A 23,958-nucleotide genomic window follows, 5' to 3' on the forward strand; every position below is an offset into this window, starting at 1 on the left:
CCTTGAATGCTCTGTAGGACATGGATGTTAGTTTTGTTAGCATTAATTTGAACAGCACTGGTTTGCTATATCGCAAGTATCCTAGGAAGAGCGTGCTGCATAGTTGAAGCATAGATGTGCCCCACGTTTTACCGGCAAAAAACCTTAGTATATGGGCGATAGAAGTAAGCCTCTTCTTCAAGTATGAGATTTGGGGGCTCCATGAAAGGTCCCTGTCGATACTAACGCCTAGGAATCGGTGAGATTTTGCGTATGAAATTGTTTGGTGGTCAATAGAAATGGGATACCAGGTCATGGGCTTGTACGTAAAAGCGACTATGGCGAACTTCTCGGTCGAAATGCTGAGGCCTTCAGCACGCAGATACGATGATGTTAGGATCACTGCTTTTTGGAGCCGTTCACGCACCTGGAGACGTGTAACTGCCGAGGCCCATATGCACATGTCGTCAGCATATATGGAAAGGTTTAGTGCATGTGTTAGAACGTCGGCAAGTCCAAGGATTGCAAGGTTGAACAAAGTGGGTCTAAGAACCCGACCACTTACACGGCAAGTGTAATGGCATCTGCACTGTGCACAAAGAAGGATCTTTTGAATAGATAGCTCCGAATCCATGAGTCTCGATGTTAGAGAACCATCGAATATTTTGACCAAGATGCCGTGACACCAAAGTCAAATGTAAGGAACTGCTATAGATCGAACCACGCAAGTACGTTGGACTGCCATCGTTCATAATACTGAGTTCGTGGTGGGAAGCAAATTTCACAAGTTTCCGGCCCCTGGAATCTATTCTGGAGCTTCCCCAAACCAAGTGATGAGCATTAAAGTCTCCTGTGATAATCCAGGGTCCAGAAGTCGCCGTCAGGATGTCTCGCAGTCGGTCGCCGTCGAACCGACTAGTATATGGGGAGATGTAGGCGCCGATAACGGTGAATGCCACTTTATTTTTTGTAATGCGGAGACACACGTATTTGTTTCCATCATGAGGCTGCACCGAGTGGGGAATGTAAGTTAGTTCTGTACGGATGTTAACAATTACATTGCTGGATTGCCCGCACGTCGACGCCATAAAGGCTTCGTATCCAGAGAATCTTAGCGCTTTTGACACGTTCGGTTCACATATTACCACTATAGGAAATCGGTTCGTAAAAACGTATAGGCGGAAACATGAAATCCGCGATTTGAGTCCTCTGGCATTCCACTGAAAAATCGTCGCACTACGCACTTCATCACGGAGTGAAGGCAGTGGAGGAGCCATTGTGCTTTCAAGATTTGCAAGCACTGGGCTCAGGGCATCCAACACTTGCACTGCGCTTCGAGCTGTTGGCGTATTCGAGTTGCCCACAAGCGTGCGAATAGCATTTATCAAAGACTTGAGCACTGTTACAATTTGGCGGTCATGCTCTGTCAGGTCATCTGGGTGAGGGGTGAAGCATTGTGGTGCCACTCCTTGTTGGGTGTTTCCACAGGGCTTATCCTTGGCAGTGGTGGCGATGCTTCATCCACGGCGTTCTTTTCAGATGCTCCATTATCAACACGCGGCTTGGTCACATTCTGCACTGGGGTTGGAGCGGATTCAACAGCAAGAGGCTTTGCGGCACGCGTATTCTGTGTGCGGAGAGCAGAATTCCTTGATGAGCGCCTGCGACGAGAGCGACGTCGCCTGACGTCAGCTACTGCTTCACGATGAGTCGACCGGTCACTCACCATTTTCCTTAAGAAGGTGAGTTCTCTCTTAACTCTTGGACATTCCTTTGGTAAGGCGTCGTAGGGCCCTTGACACTTTGGACACTTATAAGTTTTATCCAGGCAGTTGTCTGCAGAGTGTTGTGCTGCACAGCGGGAACATATCGTAGACTGTCCACAGAAGGCGCTGTGGACCGAATTTCTGGCAGTTTCTCCACTGAAGCGGCTTGGGAACAAAGGGCTGCACAGCATGTCGGAAATGACCTACCTTCACATGCGACGGAAGGAAATCACCTTTAAAGACAGTTTTTACGCATCTGGAATTTCCGAGACGGGCCACCTGCAGTATTTGGGTCGAATGATTGGCAGGCTTTATCAAAAGTGGTAAATCCTCGCCTGAGATGGCCGCATCAATGTCATATATGACGCCTGTAGCAGCCTCTTTTCCCATCAGGATGATGGTACGAACGTTCATGCCACCGAGGACAGTGACAGCTCGCAGAGAATCTAACGCCGACGCTTGGGCGACGTCTAGCGCAACAACATTCTTCCGAGGGTTGACTCGGACGTCCTCAATGTCATTTGGAAACAGTCTCTCGAGTTCAACCGATGCAACTTGCCTGTTGAGGAATCTCATATTGTCGGAGGGTAGCACAGGTAAGAAAAGGATGGCGTACTTCGGCGAACTCTGCAGAGTCCTCATAGCAGATGTGTCCACAGAGGACCTCAGTATCCGCCACTTTGCTTTCTGACTCAGGACAGTCACGTAGTAGTCGCCAGAGCTGTCGTCGCTCTCGGTCGAGTCTATCAGGGTAGCCTCGATCGCTGTCACTCGAAAGGCAGTTCCGCTTCCTTGAGGCTGCCAACGCGGGCGCCCCTAAATCAGGTGGGAGTGCGGGTGGCTCCACTTCCATTCCCGTCGAGCAGGGAACAGTGTTCCCCTAAAGAAAGCGAGAATTACTAGAAAATACTAGTGACGGAGAACTGTGTAGAAATGCGAAAGTCATACGGGAGAACAAAAGAAGGGAATGCCACGGGAAAAGAAACACAGTTGGAGACGGCCTGGTACAGGATGAGGTTATGATGTAAGGCAATTTGTGATTATGGCTTCGGCACATGCAGGACAAGCGTAATTAGACTTATGCAATGCACATACCGTGAACACTTCAATATAATTGGAAGAATACATATATCACGAGGGACAATTTCGGCGGCGAGAAAAGTGATGAAGATAAATTTATCCGTGTTTTGTACGACATAAAACACTTGGCCCCTTGGTCGTATCTTGGTTCGTGAACGTGCACCTCTCTTTAGATTAGTTTTTTTTTTACATTATTGTGCCACCGACGTGTAGCCGCTGCCTACCTGTTCGAACCCTCAGGCGGGCATCGGCATAAAGAGGGAGCGACAGAGCGTACGACACCCACAAGGCACCTTCGCGAGGACGAGCCCTCATGAGGGCCTTCCTTACCCTGATCTGCCCTCACCCTCACGTGGTGAGGTGTGGATCACCTTCTGGAAGATTGGTGAGGTGAGGCAGGGCGGGCGTTGTGAGGTTAAACGAGGAAAAGACGATTCATATTGTTGAAGTAGAGAAAAGTCACTCAGATCGTATGCGTGGTGGGTTTAAAGTCAAAAGATTTGAAGTGCGCTGCCAGGAAGTCTCTCTTGCGCAGATGTACGTCGCGGCTCACATTTATCTTACTAAAATCATAAATGTCTGTTGATGTCAGCTGTATAGCTAAGCCTATATTGAAATATGTAGCCACTGAAAGCGGCAACGAGAGCAGGAGGAATGAAGGCGACTTTTGGCGTCGATTCGAGATTATTATTATTTATTACTGATCCCCACCGGTCAGCGCACTCTTTTATCCGAAGTAAACACCCTGGAATTCACCTTTTCTTGGTCTAATTAAATGGACACAAATTTGAGTTTAAGGATTTTCGGGCACTGATAGCGTTTCTTGACGTATGGACTAAAGGAAACATCAAAATGAAGAAAAGACATGTCCGCAACATAGCTAGAGCTCGTCTACAGTACAACCAAAACTTGTTTTTTTTTTTCTTAAGCTCGCGCATGGCAGCGACAGCTGAGCGACTTTATTTACAGTAAATATTCAGCTTAAGTGTTTTAACCCAACCTCCACAACATCGAGCTTCTGCACTGATTCTCAAGAATAAGCACACCAGAATTGTTGAGTAGATCAACCACGTAATTGCTGAGTACATATTCATGAATGCCGTCAAATTCTTTCTTTTTACATCCCCGTAACCAGCCTGAAACACTCGGCATGAAAATTATGCAGATCCCACGCACTGTGGGAATCGATGTAAGCGAAGCGTTCCGTGCTGGATGCTTTGATTGACGATAATTAGCGGTGATGTTGACGGCTAACGCCTAATTTCTTCAATGTTTAGTCTAATAAGAGAGTGGTTAGTTGATGTTAAACTTTACCTTAAGGGCACCACTGCTGTGTCTGCGTAGAACACAGAACACACAGGGAGAGGTGTTTGATTGAGGCGTTGTTGTGCGCCATATTTCATAACCTCTGAGAGGGTTAAGCATAGTCATTGCCCCACATGACACATCGCATAGTGGCACAAGTATTGAACTTGGATTATGGGGTTGTACGTGCCAAAACCACAATCAGATTATGAGGCACGCCGTAGTGGCGGACACCGGATTAATTTTGACACCGTGATGTTCTTTAACATGTCCCAAAATCTAAGTGCACGTCCGTTTTCTATTTCGCCCCCGTCGAAATGCGGCTACCGCGATTGGAATCAAATCCGCGACCTCTGGCAATACCATAGCGGTAAAGCTAACGCGGCGGGCACAGAAGTGCTGAGTTGACGATCGACCGCTTCCGTAGTGTCTCCTGGACCCTGCGGTGCGCCTTAATTAATGCGGCTCTACTTCTGCACTCCATGCGAAAGTTGCCCGCTTGACATATTTTCATGGCGTTTATTTTTCCGAAATAGCAGCAACGTATACTGTACCGTACCTTGAACTTAAGCTTATCCCGTTTCCTCGCAACCGCCGTAGTATCGTAGTAGGGTTCGTTTGCCTTCTCACGTAACCTGCCGCCCCCTCCCTCCCTTGTGTGGGTACAGGTATTTGTACAGAAAAAAACATTGATTCACAGTGGAGGAAAAGAACTAGGAACCTTACCAGCAAGTATGCGGCCTATAGGGTGGGCAACACAGCAACAAAGAACGTCAAGCGGAAAGTCAGAGAGGCTGAAATAATCTGATGGGTGGCGGCAGTGGAAAAGAAACCTGCTACGAGTAACTACTAAAGAGGAAATACCGAAATCAGGAAAGAAACAATTTATGATAACTCAAAGGGAAGCTCATTACTTTTCGAAGCGAGATCGGGATGCCTTAGAACACGCACCCATAAAACGAGATATAAGAAGGAAGAAGAAGCTAGGGAAACGATGGAGCATGCTTTATTAGAATGTGAAGACGTCTACCCAACGGTCGATTTAGGCACCGCTGGCCTCCTTGAAGCCCTTGGGTTTGGCGAGAACAGGGGGAAAGTAAACATGTCCGCAATAGAGATTAGTAAGAGGCGATTGGAAGATTTGTGGAAGCTAAGTACGGAAACGACAAAAAACGGAGACGTACAAAAACAAATTTAACAATAGGGAGCCAGAAAATTTGGTTATGGGAATTCCATCTTGCGTTTTCATCTTTTTCTTTCTTCTTTAACCAAGGTAGTACATTAGGCGGTATAATAGGAAGAGCTTGGTGGCGCAACCCACCGCCCCGTTCGAAAGGGACACTCATAACATTCATCCATCCATCCATCCATCCATCCTCCGCCGCGCGGTCATTGATTTCGCCCACATCGATGGCTAGCCGCGTCATCTTAGCGCACGCCAGAAAAACACGGCGTATCGGGCTGCAGTGAGGGGAATTGGGCGAGAGGGGCAAAAAGGGCACTCTACGGACAAAAAACTCATCTCGTAAACGTGCAGGACACCCCCTACAATGTCGGTATCGTCAAAGGTCACGTGGCCGAGATCTCCGTGCGCTGATACACGCGCGCGCGTGAGCAGCGGCGGCGAAGGACGCGGCGTCGTCTCTTTCGACCGAGCACTGGCGCATGCTACCACGGTCGTCCCGGTGCGCCGGGCTGTGTCGCCGCGATAACATACGACATGCAAATAGTAAGAGCGCTGCCTCTCTTTAGGGATGGAAGTCGCATGGCGGCGATGAAGCAGCGTGTCGGCGGCAGGATGTGGGTCGCTTGCGCCACGCTGACGCGCTCGGCTCTTCTGCTCGTGCGATAGCATCGCCAAAACCAACAGCGCCGATCTCACTGTCTCTAATACCGGGCCTTTTATTCGGCGAACGAGAAGCGAATGGCGCGGAATGGTTTGTCGAAAGGATCCGCAAGTCCGTTGGCGCGTTGCGTTGCACGTTAAGGCACGTTGCGTTGCATATATCGCCGCCCGTTTCGCGAACACGAAACTCTGCGAATTGATGGGTTCCGCAGCGAGGCGCGTGCTAATCCTGCATGGACGCACACAGGCCGGCGACATGCTCCATGCGTGTCATCTCGTGCTCTATCGCCGTCGTCTACTTTTCTCGTGCCGCTGGGTGCCCGGAAAGGCTGTGAAAGTGCCGGCTCAGCGGTGCCCTTGATGTCGCGTGTAGTGGCTGAAAAAAAGATGTGCGCGCATCTGCCAATGCGTTGTACAGCGGGAGTCCCTGAATAAGGACACTGGCGATCTATAGCCTAAACCGAAATGGGTCATTCCACGCCAAATACGTATACCAGACGTGTGTCGCTCGACTATCCCGTATTTTCGTGTAAAAAATCATGGCTATTCGGTCATTTCGCAGGATATTCTTGCTGAAAGAAATTTCATTGTCACGTGACGTCCTTTCAAAGTTTGCTCAAGTACGTGTAGCATAGTTCTGCGAGAAAATTATTATAACAGTTATGTTGGTTTGTATAGTTGCACAACTTCGCCTGTTGAACCTACAATTAAAGGTTTGTCTTCAATATGTGGTGGTGTTTATTGGCTACACCGTTTAGGAAAGGTACTTTAAGGACCAAAGATTTTGACGAAAATTCGTCAAATTGACATTTTTTACTGTCGAAATTACTACCGACTTCTTCACTGTAATTATGTTACGTGAATGACCTAGAGCTGTGCTTTACAATAAAAATTCTTCTTCGCCAATATATTGTACGCGTTTCCTGAAAAAAATCCTAGCAAACATACAAAAAAGTTGGTTTCCGTCCACTTTCGACCCTGATTTTCACTGTGAGATGGTCAATGTAAGAATTTAAATAAATTTTGGGGTTGTATGTGCGAAAACCACGATCCGATTATGAGGCGCTTATGAGACTGCACTCCTGGCAGATCGCCTTCAAGATAGGGCCCGCGCGGCCGCGCCATACGTAGCTGCTGTCGCAGTAGAACGCGCCCCCTCCCTTCCCTCCCTACGGTGCCTTGCGCGCGACGGAAGATGGCAAGCTTCCTCCCCGCTTTCTTCCCTTACGCGCTCGAAATTGAGGCGCCATCGTTGGCTCACCCTCGCACGCTTTCACTCGTACATACAGCATATACGGCGCCCGGCGACGATGTTATCGGCCTTTGACTTTATGCGGAACATCACGGTAACGCCGACGCCGACATGCGCCTGGAGTGTCCATGTAATTGCTATCGCGATAAAAATTCTGCAAAAACCATATCGGCGATGATTGTCAATGTAAGCGACTTGCCCGAACAAGCGAATGAAAGAGCGAGCGAGCGAGAGCGGTAGAGTGAACGAGAGAGAGACAGCAAGAGACAGCGAAAGAAAGTTTTCCTTACCGATGTCGACCACCGAACAACAACCTACCACGAAAACGGCCGAAAGAGCCAAAGAGAGCTATTCGCTTTAAAAAAGAAGTCATCTTGCTCGCACGTAGGTTTAGTTCAGCGTTTCCCCCAATTAAGAAAACTAGAAAAGTTCACAATCTGGAAACAATCTCCACATACACTTTCTCTGCCCGAGTGGCATCATTTAAGAATATATAAGCGCCCAATTAAAAAAGTCGCTCTACGAAAACAGGCTTCGAAAGAAGTTTTCGGCCTAGCAAATTCTTCTTTCGATGTCTAGAGCTATAGTCGTGTAAGAAAATTCGCGGCCGTAAATTGCGTCCGTTCAGAACGGGACACAGTTGTTTAGAGAACAAAAGGAGGAACTTTTTTCCTTGCAGTGCACATTATATAAGCAAACAATGGAGATGATGATGACGACGATGATTAGGCAGCTGCCGCAAACGTGACGTTAGCGTTGATTTGCCTCATGACAGGTGTCCTCCTAACAGCCCCATGCACGTCTTGTCACTAGACTTTTATCGCAGCCTCGCGCGGAAGAACTCGCCCGCACTGCTTCACCGCTTTCTGGATCTTTATCCGGGATAAACACTTCATGTGGGCCAGACATCTCCGGCATGCGCACTCAGGTGTGTGTTAAGGTTTTCATAGAGGCGTGTAATTCGGAATGCACGAAAAAAGGATGGGTTGCGACAAAAGATGTGAACTCCGAGAGCACTCGCCCAACCTCCCGGCTTCCAGCACGCTCTGGCAGGTACAAAAGAACGACGAGGCAAATACAATATTTGTAATGATTTTTAGGACTGGACAATACGGCGAAGTCCTCAGGAGGTGCTGAGGAAATTCACGTTACAGTCCCACGCTGATCGTGCCGGGTGCCTGAAGCATGACATCCATTTCCCTGTGCGGTGAAGTGGTGGTGCCGAACTATACGTCCGCACGGCAACTCGCCGCACGCACGCCGTTCGTGGGCCGCCGTGCGGCGTTCGTGTTGTCCACTTCTCTCCTCTTGTGTCCGTGTCTGCAGGCCTTACCCCTTCTTTGCATTAAGAAAGTATTTCCATATGCCTGTAGCTTGGTCATAGTGGAGGCTATGCTCGGTCGCTCGGCTCAGCAGGCTCCGTAATCGGCATTTCATCGCTACTCATCATACGTCACGTTTTTGTGCTAGTGTGCTATGACGTCAATATTTTCGTTCCTCCTCTGTGATGTAGTAACTGTCGCGCTAGCGATGGGTCTCGACTACGAGAAGGAGTTTTTAATGACTTTTGGAGCTGAATTAAAATTATTTTGAAATGTTTGCAGCGTCCAATACCTCGTTCTGGGTGTCCTTGCATACGGAAGCAGCCTACAACATGCTTTTTATAGCCTCAAAATTTGGTGTCCCAACCCCTTTAAAACAAAATCAAAATGAGATAATGAACAACATGTAAGGCCAACAAACATGCACTTTGCGTCATATTTTACAGGGACCACGTCACTGCGAAAATTGGAAGTTGAAAGTGGACTAAAACAGACATTTTGGTATGTTCGCCGTGTTTTTTTTTTTTCTTTCTTTCTTTCGAAAACTCGGCACAATGTCGGCATACGGCATTTCAGCGTAATCAAACAAACAAAAAGACTGAGAAGGAGGAGAAGAGGAGGACAGTAAACAGGGCGAAGCGCCAAAAAAGAAGCCATCTTCCTTGTACATACGTTGAGTGTAGAACCTCCTATTAAGGAAATTAGAAAACATCATTAACACAGCAAGCTGGGCGAGTTGGTGACTGAACATGTTCCTGGGATGGGAAGCGCAACCCGGACGAAGGACTAAAGGAAGTGGACGATACGAGCGCAGACTAACATCTAGTTTATTTTTTTCCAAACAAGTGATTAAATATACAGAGAATGGGATTATGTGATGAAGAGACATTCGCCTTATGGAGCATTCGCCTTACGGAGCTCCAAGGTGCGATCAGGAACTCGACAGGCTCCAATCTGGCCGCGCATTGTCGAAGTTGTCCATGCAAACTTTTGTTTGAAAAAACCGAAATATTGTATAAAAAGTGGAAATCAAGTCAGCCGCGAGATTATGGAAGCTTGCTTCATGCATGTCAACTCAAACGCATGCGTCAGCCAGACGTCTATCTCCCAGCATGATAAAGAAGCGAAGCTATTGAATGGCAACATAGGCTGACACCCTTTCACCACTTGTACGCGTCTCTTCATCACATAATCCCATTCTCTGTATATTTAATCATTTGTTTGGAAAAAATAAACCAGTTGTTAGTGGGCGCTCCTATCATCCAGTTCCTTTTGTCCTTCGTCCGGGTTGCGCTGCCCACCCCTAGGGACATGAAGAAAACTTCAGAATTTGGAACCGATCTCGACATGCACTTCTTTGCAAGACTGACATCATTTAAGAGTATAAAGTTCCCAATTAAAAAAGTCGCCCTGCGGAAGCAGGCTTCAAATGATATTTCGGATAATCAATTTCGACTTTCGATGTCTGGAGCTAATCAAAAAAAATTCGGAAGCATGTTGCAATACTGTAACACGTGAACGCGAAAGCGTGCTGCACACATAGTAGTGCATTAAGTTATACGACCGGATGGGTCAGATGCAAGAAATAACGAGCCGCAGTGTGAATTAAGCGTATGGCGTTGTAAGTCGACTTCCTCAACAACACATGCGAGCACCTAATGCACTGCCTAAAGGTTCTCTCGTCCTTTCTTTCTTTCTTTCTTTCTTTCTTTCTTTCTTTCTTTCTTACTTTCTTTCTTTCTTTCTTTCTTTCTTTCGTTTCTTCATTCATAGTCAGCCATTGCATCTTTTCTTGCTTACGGGGGTATGAGCCATCCTTGATGATGATATTTTTCTCTAACTGAACTAGACGCCCCTTTTTTTCGGGTATGAGCCATTGCAAGGAGCCACTTAAGGGCTTAAAAAGAAATTCGCGGCCGTAACAGCAAGTCTCAGTACGATGTAGAGGAAGAAAAGATTGTTTACTGCACAGTACAGCCCTGGGACACTCAAACAAAATAATTATAATGAATAAATCAATAGTTACTTTGCCAGTAAAAATAATGAATTTGGCAAATTTCTGTAAAAATTTGGGGCTTCTAAAGTACTTTCTCCGACAAATGTTGCCAACAAACACCATTACATGTTGAAGACAAGCATTTGTAGGTTCGGCAGGCGAAGTTGTACAGATCTACACATCAAAATAACTTTTATGTAAATTTTCTCGCAGAACCACGTTTCACGTACTTGAACAAACTTTGGAAGCACGTCACGTGACAGTTTTTTTTTTTAAAGCAAGGTAGCAAATAGTCAAGATTTCTTTAGCGAACATGATCCAAGTGCGTGTCGGATGCGTGTCACCGACGGTCGTAGTAATTTTAGTGATTGCTAGGTTATGGCAGCACTGTAGGCCTTATAAAGGTTGGGTAATAACTGAAGCGACCCCCACGGCAAGACATGGCACAGACGGTCATTCACAATGAAGAATCAATGCGCGATGGCCTGTAAGGGTTAGGGTCGAGTATGTCAAAAGGGGTAGCTGGCCCATGCCGTCGTCCGACTCATCCACGCTGAGGATGCTGTTGAAGGGAGGAACACGCTCTCATCGAGAACGAGGAGTACTGGGTGTATTTACAATATTTACATGAAGAGTGGAATCGTTACGCCTCATCATTCTAGCACGAGTGAATTGAAGCACACTGAGGAGCCGAAAAAGTCTGCACAAACCCCCTCGTCCCCCCTAGATCCCTAGGTCAGGGAAATCTGCCGCCCCACCTTCGTCCAATCGGAGCGTCCAAAGTCGTCGAAGGACACGCGTTGAGGGCGAGGGTCCACACAATCACTCCCGCACCTTTGTTCACTGAACACACGGAAAGGAGGGGAGCTTCGTAGATAGTGATTGTTACGCTCGACTCAAACTGGCGCGTCTTGGTTCCTGGGATGACCCAGCAGTTACCTGGAGCGTCTATCAAACGACCGTAGCGGTTACCGGAGTCCGTGAGGAGATGCTGTAGAACACCTTTTTCCAGGAGTTTTTTGCTTCCATCGTCGGTGACGGCGACAGTGTACCAAAAAACAACACTCGATCCGCCAAACGTGTCTCGCCCTGCTGTCGCCGCAGGTCTGTCCGAGGGGACGCATTGTTAGCTTCACGAAGCGATTCGTCGCAGTCGTGCAGAAGAGGCTAGAAGGTCACTACCCTCGCTGGCGGATCGTAACATGCCAGAGGCGTCGAATACAACTGCTGTTTTCGAAATGAACCTGTGACGTCCGTATCCTACACGTTTAGCGAACTGTGATTAGCGCGCACACTCACTCCCCATTCGCGCCTTACCACCTTTCTTTTCTCCCTCTAAGTGAGAATGTATAAAAGCAGCAGTGAATAAATCACATCACTTTTCGACTAGGCCGCATGCGCCTGGGATGCGTCGTTCACGTCTAAATCACGAAACAACGTGCATATGAATCACTCGGCGAGGAGCCAAGCGAACTGTAAAATCCGTTACCATGCAGGCCAGCTTGACAAACGGATCCTAATGAAGTGAAGCAGTGTGAGACTGAAGATAGTTGGTATTCCATTGCTCAAGTGAGTAGCGCAAGAGTAGAAACGGGACACAAAATGGCGACAAGGACGAGCTCTTTTTTAAAACAAATCTTGCCGCCATTTGCATTCCATAGAGTTGCCTATGAGAGTCCTCAATTCGGAAACAGGAGTCAAATCAGAAAGTTCAAAAAGGGAGAGAAGGTTTGCTTGGGATCCATTGCTCCCAATGTAAATGTCAACCACTCTTTGGAAAAACAGAAATAATAGCAAGGCACGAGCAGGAAAACACCAGACTCATCATTGAGTCAGCGGCTATAGCAGAAGGCAACTGCGTCAGCAAACCATCCATAGCCTTGACCGCTAAAGGATTTGTATTCCTGGGGACTGTCTGTGGGAGAACACCTTAAGCACTGCCCCCGCCATGGTGCGCTCTTGTCTGCTTGTGATAACCATGTTGTCTTGCACGTTTGCAGCCGTCGCGAACAAGTACGCGAGAGTATATATTCATAACCATTTTTGTAATAAACACCAGTTGGAAGTTGCGCTTGTCCTTGTCGCCCTTTTGTGTCCTGTGTCTACTCTTGCGCTAGTCACTTCAGCTCCTACTGAAGAACGGTGCATGTGCTATCGATATGTAGAATACAGTCTGTGCGAATAGTGATTGGCAAAAAGGACTGAACTTCAAATAGGTGAACACGCTGAGTTCCACTAAGTTATCGCGGAAAAGAGTTCAAATTCACGAAGCTTTTCGTTCGTAAGTACTCTTTGCCATTGATTGGCAGCCCTCCATATTGATATGTCCATCAATATAGATTTGCTGAAAAATGCTCTTATGGAAAATACTGTCGCAGGAGCTTTTCACGGATATGGGCGCCGAATTGCGGTTGTCGCCACCGGAAATCTAAAACATAATCATGGCGCTGAGCAACAGAATCCATATACGTATCCAGCTTTTCTGGACACAAGGGGTTTAGTTCGCGTGAGTGCCACCACGTGGCGTACTGGCCTTAAACTTTTCAAACTTCCCGCGATGACGCGTGATGACGCCAACCAAAAAAAAAATAATAATAAAAGCTGTCCCTGCGCATTGAACTTCGCCACAATGCTTGTCCCGCCGGCGTTATCAGTGTTCTTGATAAAGCGTATTCGCTCGTCGCCTGGAAATTACTCGTCATCCTAAGAGCGTTTAGTCGCGACGAGCAATGGTTGATTCTGGGCTTTTGATGCGGTTCTTTTTTTTCTTTTCTTTCATTCTAAGTAAAGAAGCTAGCCTAACCGTCAGAAGCACTTCGGGGTAGCCTTTCTTCAGTCGGCACACATTGTTAACGTCCGAACATCGCACAGCGTCTACTAGAGACACCGTCGTGGACGGATTTTGATTTTGACCTATCGCTTTTAATAAGGTGCCCCCAATTATTTCGCCAGCGACTCTGCAATGCGCACTCATGGGCTACCGCCGCAGATGCAAATCTAGATGTGCTCAAGTATTAAGACATATACATGGATATGTTGGTTTTTCGCCGTGACACAAAAGTCACGACACAAGAGTTGAGCAAACCCTGTGTCGTCGCAGGGTGTGAGACCGGGCTAGTTGGTATTCCATGCTAAAGTGACAAGCGCAAGAGTGGACACGGGACACTAAAGAGGCGACAAGGATAAGCGCAAACTTCCAACTGGGCGCTTGTCCTTGTAACGCCTTTAGTGTCCCCTGTCCACTCTTGCGCTAGTCACTTCAGTCTGTGTCGTCGTCCGTTAGCATGCTATGGCCGAAGCTGCTCGCAGTATTACATCACCATTTAGTGGCCACCAGGCCAGGTACACCCTTGGGTACGACATATACAGTACTTGCAGTTAGTTTCCCAAGTAGTCTCCTATGGCGGTTATCCACGTGCGTGAAGCAAGAACGCTATTTAAAATTATTGTGCAGTAATATATGCAGGATTTGTATGTTCTCCACATTCTCTACCATGTTGCCGTTCCGCCTTTATTATATAGCCGCAATGTAGACTAGCAGCTATCGAACGCCATAAAGGCTATCCACATACTCAAAGACCTCGCGCACAACTCCTGACACTTAGTTGTACTCAAGAGTTGTGCGACTTCCCAGGACATCCTTAACGAATGTTACATAAAACATTATGATGTTTTACTTGCCAAAACCACGATTTCACTATGAGGCACGCCGTAGTGGAGGATTCGGGAATAATTTAGACTACTTGGGAATTTTTAACGTGCGCCTAACCCTAAGCACGCGGGTTTTCGGATTTCACACCCACTGAAATACGGCTGCCGTGGTTGGGATTCGATCCCGAGACCTCGTGATTAGCAGCCGAACCCAATAAAAGCTAAGCAACTACGGAGGGGAAGGAATGTTAGCAGTAGGAGGAAGGTGACAGCCGGCACGTGAGAAAATTTGTTCCCATCCTCATTGCGCAAGAATCGGTACCATCTGTCGAAGAATGACACCGTAGAATGCATTGTATTCAATGTGATGCAGTCCGCGTCCAATATTTCAGACCCGAATCATACGGTAAATACTGACGACCAGGTATCTCGCTAACACGTGCAGTCGCTTGATAGCTGCCGAGCGCTGGCGTAGGCCACAGGACCTACTTGACCTTTGTTCAGCACTTGCCGGCATTCTCGCCTTATTTCGCACCATTGCGTTTCAGCTGAACTGCTTCAACAGGCAATTTATCTGTCCCAAAATTTGGCCACCCTGTCAACGTTATGGTTGCTTATTTTTAAGTCATCTTTTATATTTAGGCTAATGCTGTCCTGAAATTTCTAGCGGTTTCAACATTCCCAAAATCCCACATTTTTGTGGGTCTCTGTTCATATTTTGGAAGATTTTAATAGACGTGGAAACCATTGCGTGGCCCCCTGACCAAGCTGCTCAAAAAGTCATTTTATATCCCTGAGGTCTTGTGCAAGCTTCTGCCTTCTTGCCGTTCATCAACCTCCTTATTTCCCAGTCAACTGTATCCCATTTTGAGGACTCCAATCCCACGGAAGTTGGCAACGATACAATGTCCATGGGATAAAAGCCATTTAAATCAATCCTACTGTGGATACGACAGCTGCTTTTGCTCACTGTGAATGGAAATATTGCGTTAATGAGCGCCATTCTTAAGCATTTAAATTGACAGTAAAAAAATTATGCGGATCCCACGTATGTGCGAATCGATGTAAGCAAAGCTTTCTGTGTTTGTTGTCATTGTCATACGTAATCTCCACAGAGTAGACAGGCACTCTAATGAAATGCTGTCAATGTTTGCCTGATTACGCCTGCCATTGTGATGCAAATAAACGGAACTTGAACTCATTTTATCAGAAATAAACGCTGAATGAAATGCTGACGTCATCCCAAACAAGATCAACAAGCGCCGTAGTGCTCGATCTTATGATGTGCCTATGCGTAAGCTTATATTCGTGATTTATTTCTTTTCTTCTTTTTTTTGGGGGGGGGGGGGATGTGCTCTTGTACCCTAGAAATGTCCCTCGGACGTCTCTAATGTGCTCGTTTTTATTCTCAAGTACCCAACGAAAACTCTCATTGCTGCAACTTCATGATGTCCTGGTGGCAGGTCACCATGACGTGTCGCGCAAGTATGACCACGCTGATTCATTAGGGTTGACATATACTATTTTGTGCGTCATACTTCACCACATTCATTTTTCAAACTATGCCAGAGCTCGAAAATGGCGGCCAACTCACTACGTCCCTTTCCTCTGTTTACTTCCGCAAAGTGTGTGTTTATCGCTGTGGTTACCAAATACGCCCAGCGGTATGCTACCACTCAAGCCTTTCCGGCGGCTGAGCAACTGAAGTCGCAGGCTTTATTCAACACGGCGTCGGCGTTCAGTATGGCCATCCTCAATTACTTTTCGCAGACTTCGCTCACCGCCTTCTCTCCAGTGTCATCTCTTACACTACTCGCTCCTGCTAGACACAACACAAACACGCAACGACCTTAATGAAGTATCAATTACACGCTAGTTGACACGCTGTCGATGTATATTTCCGCTGAGCACCGGGATTGGAGCGTGGTCCTGTCTATGGTGATATTATCCTTATACAGCCTCGCTCAACAACACCGCTCGTTACTCATCACGTTTTTCTTTTCTTTTTTTGTCGACAAGAGCATAGTGTATTTCCTCTGAATGTGCTGTCGGCTTTAGGTGTGACCTTGCACGCCCGCTTATTCTGTTACATTGACGACGACCGTTGTCGTCAGGCTGCAGCCTCATTCTGAGCTTCGCAGTCACCAGAGAGCACAGAAAGCTGTCTTCACAAACAAACCACCGGGATTCGAGCGCATCTCCCAAATGCACCATCTTGCATTTGGGAGATGGGCACGTTAACCATTACGCTACCACCTGCCTCCACCATTATCTGTTAATCTGCCTTCCCATTTCACGTTTTTGCCGCAGACGCAGGCAGAACGGATGTAGAAACGAAAAAAAAAAAGCAAAGATTGCTTGAGCCGCCAGCTGACACATGACCTTAACTTTGGCAGGTTATTCTCATTGGAGCGCATGTAGGCTTGCGGCTGCGTGCAGATTGTGGGTCGCCTTAGCTTTATTGTAAATTTGCTTTCACCGACTCTCTTCAGCTAGAACTGAAATGCCGGACAAAAATGAGACCTACCGTTGAATATTTTTTTCTTGTTTTCTAGGTTGAAACCAAAAACGCTCATTTACACAAATAGTGATTTTTTAAAGAAATAGCATAAGGATACTATATTTCGAGGTCAAGTCGTTGTGTCAATACGGGCCGGCACCACGTATCGACGAAAGGGCATCACAGTGCCGATGCACGTAGCAAGTTACTGAATGAAGAAAACAGGAAACGACTGTTTTTCAGTTCTCGCAACATTGTACACAGAACACAAGGCACCCACCACCATGACATTTATTTTTGACAACAGCGACGCACAATGGCGGACAGATATAATTCCTAAAGGGGTTACATTTTATTTTTTCATCGCAGAACCGCAAGCACAGGTTGCGTCGCGCGTATACTGCAGCCACGCGTACTGTGGCCGCGCTCCTTTTCCTCTAACAATGTGGCCCACGGCGGCTTCACGCGCTCCAGTAGGTGGCGGATTGGACTGTCACTCCAGAAGTTTAAATACATAACCTCTTTGCATAGAAACGACGGCATGATTGTTAATATATGGTTGGCTTGGATATGTTTGGCACGAGGCCCAAGCCCTGTCTTCTAACGCGTTCTTGTGTTTACGTTTGCGTCTCTGTCTTGAAGGGACGCGCACCGTAACACGCTGCAATGCTACTTGCGTTGAGAGTACGTAAGACGAAAAACGCGGTTCTAAAATGTCTGCATGTGCACTAACTTGTGCAGTAAGCCCATGTTTATACTATTCGCGCAGTATAGTAGTAGTATAGTAAGAGTCATGAGTATGGCATCCGTAACCGCAAGCGTCACGTTATGGTCGTAACTTGTCGGGACAGCGTAGTTGTAATCCACAGACCCTGCCACTAAGGAATACGTGGCTAGGCATGGCTGATGAATAAGTAATTGCGAAGATTGGTTTTCAGTAAAGGTTTGTTCCCAAGAACGGTGGGAGCTTATACTGCCGCAAAGGACGGATGCTGGGCGGTGACTCCAATCATTTACTCGGCACATCACACATCTACACTCGAATTCAACTGGTTTCGCCAACTCTTGCTTATATTCTCTCGCCCCTAAGCTGCGACTTCGCCTGCCACCCGGGCCCCAGCTTTTCCTCTTTGTCCCCCGCTTCTTTCCCAATCTGCTGAGACTTGATTCCACTGATGCTTGCTCCTTTTTCTCAATAAATGAAGGCATTCATTAATTCATTCCTAAGTTACTGCAGAAAATAGCGTGTCTTTATCTCCATAACCACGCTGTCTCTCACCTGGACTCTCTCATCGCAAAACAAAGTTGCTGTGTTGCAAATGGCTGGGCGTCACATATACAATTTTCTAGGAATCGCCAGTAGCACGGCGGGCAATTTTCGGTGGGTGACGAGACAGTATATAGAACACCTTTTCTGACATATCCACACTCAGTGCTCTGCTTCGTGAGCTACTATTAGCCGCTACGACGAAGTACGAAATGAAAGAAATCTAGCTGGGCTGGTCACGGGCAGCTCTTTTTGGATTCGTGACGCGTCGATTTCAAATATATATATATTTCTTAAGTAAGCCTAAATGACAGCGATATAGGCGAGGTGAGTTACGGTAGCTCGTTGGCTTGGACTAACGACGCTCTTCACCCAGCATTTTTGTCTTATGCGTGTTTGCGAACGGGAATAAAAGACAGGAGGGTAACACGCCTTCCTGAAATGAAACATTCGGAATAACCCTTTGTTTGGCGGTTGGACATATGTCGGGGGTCCCCTATAGGAACCACCAGCAAGTCTGTATCACCTTGCAAAGGAGAACTCAGATGAAACGTTGTCAAAAGGATAGGCTTTTAATTATTATAAGTATATCTTTATTAAAATTCCTTACCATGGGGTGAAAGCCGACTAATAAGCATTTAAATTTTCTGTGTTATGAAAAGATCCTGTTAATAAAAGGTTGCTGTGCTTTACAGCCCCCTAAATTTAAAAGTGAGTTATGAAAAATAAATTGGTGCGGTAAATGTGTAAGCGCAGACGCAATAAAAGGCCTAGTCCGTTTCCCAGTATTCACTCAATGAAGATGGAGCACCTCTATACTCTCGCGTTGTAGTAATCTCAAGAACAAAACACTTCCAAAAGAGTGAGTCACGAATATAACTCATTATAAGGTGAGCTTGCGCTGGAAAAGAAAACAACGCTCAAACATAAAGATGGCTGCGCGCAAAGTGCTTCCTGTGATTCCGATCTACGGACCAAGGCGTCGGTTCGTCAGATTGGAATGCTCGTACATTGCAGCGCAATCTGGGGTCGTCGAATGTGACGGAGAATGTGCGCCAGTATTCGCTTCACGCGCGCAATCTGGTAAGATAACGCTCTTTCGCTATTGAATCCGTGACAACATACTGGATATTAGAAACACATGCAGGCGCATCTTGAGCTAACTGCTAACTTTGGAACTGTGGTTAGACGCTAAAGAAAGCCCCCCCCCCCCCCCCCATAAGAAAAATAATACAGTTGCTTTCAATATTAGCTGAAACATAGTGCTTGTGGTTTAAAAAGGGCCCCCAACACTGCACAGCGGCGCCGACATACATGGAATTCAAGAGCGAACCATTTTCCAATTACTGGTATTTATCAAACCAGCATATCGTGGTTCAATGTAGCCCTGTAGTCCAGGGGCCAGTTCCACCACGGGTACTGTGTCGAGCTCATATTTCATGTCAGCATTAATTGTCACAAAATCGCAGTATTTTTTTCTTTAGATCTTATCATTAGACAGCTAAAATACATCCAGCGAAACCCTCACCTTAATATTTCAGTACTTTTGGTTCTAACGTACATATCTATGCTGATCCATATGTTACAAAGTACTGAAAATGTGCCCAATGCTTTCCTCCAGGAAGCTGTTTTTATTCCTTATGATGCCAGGAAACCGAGCCTGATGCCACCAACGCTCAGAAACCTAATCGGGAGCGCGCACACTGTTCTCGCTCGCCTTGTGGGATGTACCGTAGCGCTGAGGTGCTTCTTGTATAATGTATGAGAATCGGTTGTAAAGACAGACGTGCAAGGTTGGGCCATATGCTTAAGCTCATGAAGTTGATTTGTGCCAAGATAACCTGTCCAAGCTTTCACACTTACTTTATAAGAAGTCTACAGCACCATCAATATGCCGGCTGCTTGTAACTGCACGAAACAAAACTATTGAAACGATACAAACAGTGTTAACATCATTTTATCATTCGAGTGTTCACATTGGTAACCTCTAGATGCGGAGTAAGTTGAGAAGTTGTTTGCGGAATTAACAAAGCTACGTTAATTAAATTTTCAGTAATGGTGTTTACGTGGCTAAAGAAAATGAGCAGTTTGGAGCCCGTCCTCGAGATTATGCAGTCAAGCGAAAAAATTTCGACTAAACATGCTTCTGTAAGAGCCATGCGAACAAAAAGTTTCCACGTAAACGCTCTTGGAAGACGTAACTGACGCAGAAAAAGAACAACTGTAAAGTCACAGAAAGAATAGCACTTCACGACGGGACACAAAGGAGGAACCATACACAAACTGCGCTAACTTTAAGCGCGGTTCTTTATGCGTGATATGAAGCAACTAGCCCGTCAGTCATTCGTTCCAAACTTGTAAAGGCAACTTGACCACATCTAGCCTTTTGTGATGCTGTCATCAATAGTATGGCCCCGTGAACATGTTCCCCATGGCCACATAGTCGCGTTCCATTTTTATTCATGCTGCTTTGTCGAAGGCAGGCATTTTAAAGTTTAATGCTATCTTCGGCTGGTCGTTTCTGAGCACTCTGGAGCGCTCTCGCGAGCTACGTTGTCTTCGGCTGGTTGAAAGAGGGTGCGCGCCCTGCGTTCGGCTGGTTCTTCTCGATTGCTCTCCTCTATCTTGGAGCGCTCTGAGGCGCTCCGAGCCCTGTCGTCGGAGCAGTCATCGAGATTGCAACGTCATCGCAGCGCCGCGTCGCTTCTGTTGGCGACGGCCCACCGTAACCTTGGCAACCTAGGCCACTGCATGCTGGCGTCTCGACGAACGTTCGTCCCGCCGGCACGTCCGCCGGTTTCTCAGGCAGTGCCGGGAGCTTTGGATAGGCGAAACATCGGACGTTGGCAGTAGTCACGTGGTTTCGCATCAGCAATTTCCTCCTCCGAGAGCGAGTCGCGCGTTTGGCTTGCGCGCTTGTCCCCTACCTTTGAGCTCGGGAAACGACCGATCTACCCGACTCTGATTCGGGGCGTACAGGCGACCAGTCGAAGATACCATTAGTGTCAATACGGCAGTGAACGTGTGCCGCCGAAATTTTGCTTGGTCGCAGAAGCGATGTATGACGGAATGATTGTGCAGATTCAGCGCGTCGCTGGCATCAAGACAATGCGCTGCCGGCGAGGGAAGGAAGATAACGAAAGTGAACAGCTGGGTAGCTGCTCACGGAGCCGTGACAATGGTGGCGGTGCCATCATGACGAAATCTGAGGCGGCGATATTGAGGGCTGAGGCGTTTTTTTTTCTTTTATTCCTTTTTTTTACAACGAAGTCGTTAAGAGTAGGCTTTGACTCGGGCCCAACTCCGACGCGGCCTATTCAAGTAGACGTAAAACCCCTAAACTCTTTTCCGAGATAACCCCTGGGCCGATTTTAATGAAATTTGCTGTATTCGGGAGAGAAAGGTAAATTCTAGTGACTACTGGAAGTGGAATTTCTATTTAGGGCTTGAATTCTGGTAAAAGATTTTCAAAAATTCATAAGTGCGAAAAATACAGAAGCACGAAGATTACAAATTAATAACTCCGCATCAAGAACTGATATCGCGGTTATGTAAACACCATCCTTTAGACAATTCAAAGCGGACAAATCCAATATGCCGATTTTTATCTTATGTGAAGTCGTTACGTTGTGAACAAGGGTTGTGGAAAAGTTGTATTTCTACATTACTAATTTTTTTTTTTAGATCCATGCGTAACATATGAATTTTGCACGCTTTCGATGTGCTGTTAGATACAATGTACAGAATTGTGATATCAGTTTTCATTGCATGCGACGGAGGTGAAGCAGGCATTAAGCACTCCCCATACGTGGGCTGATCCCGAAGACAGTGCAATGCGGGGCCGACATACGGCGGAGGTGCAGTTCGCCATTAAGGGGCCCACATACACAGCTTTGCTGGTCATTTTTCTTCACAGAGTGGGAGGGCACTGAAATTTTTTACTTATCAAACATCAGGACATCGACGGTGAAACCAGGCACACCAAAGCCGTCCTCGGACTCGACCTAGAAAGCGCCTTCGACAAAGTGACGCACTCTGTCATCCTCGCGCAGGTATCCCATCTAAACCTAGGCGAGAGGTCGTACGAATATTTTAAAGACTTTCTCACCGGCAGAACGGCGGAGCTCAGAGCCGGCCACCTGAAGACGGACGAGAAGACATTAGGGAGCCAGGGCACTCACTAAGGCTCCGTCATCTCACCCATGCTATTTAACCTTGTTATGATTCAAGTTGCCAAAAGACTATCCCAGCCTGAAGAACTGAAGCACACGATATACGCGGACGACATTACGCTGTGGGTGGAAGGGGGCTGTGATGATCGCATAAAATCCAAACTACAGACGGCCGCCGAGACGATCGAAGAAAGCCTGGAAAGTACAGGGCTGCGTTGCTCCCCAAGTAAGTCGGAGCTCCTGCTTTACCAACCGATCAAAACGCACAGAATCAAGAAGCAAAGAAAACACGAAAAGATCAAGATCCGCACCAGCGATGGTAACACAATACCGACGGTCAGCATGATACGAGTCCTTGGCATGACGATCGCAGCGCTCGGCAGGAACGGAGACACCGTCACCCGCATCATGGGTAAGGCGGCCAACGCCACCAGACTGCTCAAGCACGTTACCACTAAGAAGGGAGACATGAAGGTGGAAAACTTCATCAGACTTATATACGCCTTCGTACTCTGCCACATAGGGTACGTGGCAGCCTTCCACAAGTGGGGGAAAAGCGAAAAGAACAAGCTAGACATCCTAATCCGGAGGGCTTACAAGACACCACTCGGTCTACCCGAAACTATCAACACGAAACGTCTCCTCCAGCTGGGCATACACAACACGCTTGACGAGATCACCGAAGCGCAAAGAGCCGCTCAGTTGGAAAGAGTGTCATCAACAAAGGCCGGCATAAAGATCCTGTGCAGTCTAGGCATCGGTTATCACGAGCAGCAGGGACCAAAATGCCCCCTTCCCCGACCACGTACGGCGGAACGTGCGGGTTGAGCCCTTGCCGAGGAACATGCACCCGGAATTCAAGGAAGGCAGAAGACGCGCTAGAGCCAAGGCACTGACGGACCTGCACGCGGAAGACACCGGCGCCAGATACCTGGATACAGCCGAATATGCCGGCCGCAACGGCTTTGCGATCGCGGTGGTCGACTCCGGAGGCAAAGTGCGGGCGACCGCCAGCACATCGAGCAAGCAAGTGGAGGAAGCAGAAGAAATAGCCATCGCCCTGGCCATCGTAGACCGAGAATGCCACATGATCATCAGCGACTCCTGACAGGCGGTTAGGAACTACGCCAAAGGAAAAATTGCCCCAACGATGGCACGCGTCCTGCTCCGACAGGCAGACCGCGACAAGAGGACTGGAATCAAGTGGTTCCCGGCACACGCAGGACAAGCATCGGAGAAGCATGCCAATCACAACGAAACGGCACACGTCCGAGCGCGAGGACTAACCGACCGCGCCCAAGGCAACGGCTTCCCGCTGTGGTTCAGCGCCAAAGACCGGATGACGAGCTATAACGAACTGACCAAGGCTTTCGGCTGGCACGCAGACTTCTCCCGTCGCCCTGCAAAGGGTTGAGCAAGTCGCAGGCCGTGCTATTCAGGCAACTACAAACGAGAACGATTCCAAGCCCGGCACTCTTGCATAGGATGTACCCAGAATCGCACCCCCATGACAAGTGCAGAGCGTGCTGCAGGGAGACGGCCACATTCGAATACATGCTATGGGATTGCTCCAAACATCGAAGCAAAGCTAACTCAGGACGTATACCGCCGCAGCCTGAGGAAGCAACGCGGAGCGACAACCAAGAAAAACAACTCCAGGCCGTCCAGCAGGTCATCGAGGCGCTGGCTAGGCAGGAGCCTGGCGAGCCGGCAACGGCGAGCGGGGATCCTCGTAGAGCACCCGCCACGATGACGACGTAGGCCACGTCCGAAGCGCGCCTTCGCGCTTTACTGAGGCTTAATAAACGTTTTCGCAATCCAA

General features: G+C 47.6%; 1 protein-coding gene and 1 pseudogene across 1 annotated transcript in view; one reads left to right on the forward strand and one right to left on the reverse strand.

Annotated features, from left to right (window-relative positions):
• Window positions 1–23,958, reverse strand: part of nenya — a 92,898-nt gene that overhangs the window by 45,154 nt on the left and 23,786 nt on the right. The gene's annotated exons all lie outside the window — the stretch shown is intronic.
• LOC142574528 (uncharacterized) lies at window positions 3,139–23,897 on the forward strand (annotated as a pseudogene).

Source organism: Dermacentor variabilis, chromosome 1 (genome assembly GCF_050947875.1).
Source record: "Dermacentor variabilis isolate Ectoservices chromosome 1, ASM5094787v1, whole genome shotgun sequence".
NCBI classification, from domain to species: domain Eukaryota; kingdom Metazoa; phylum Arthropoda; class Arachnida; order Ixodida; family Ixodidae; genus Dermacentor; species Dermacentor variabilis.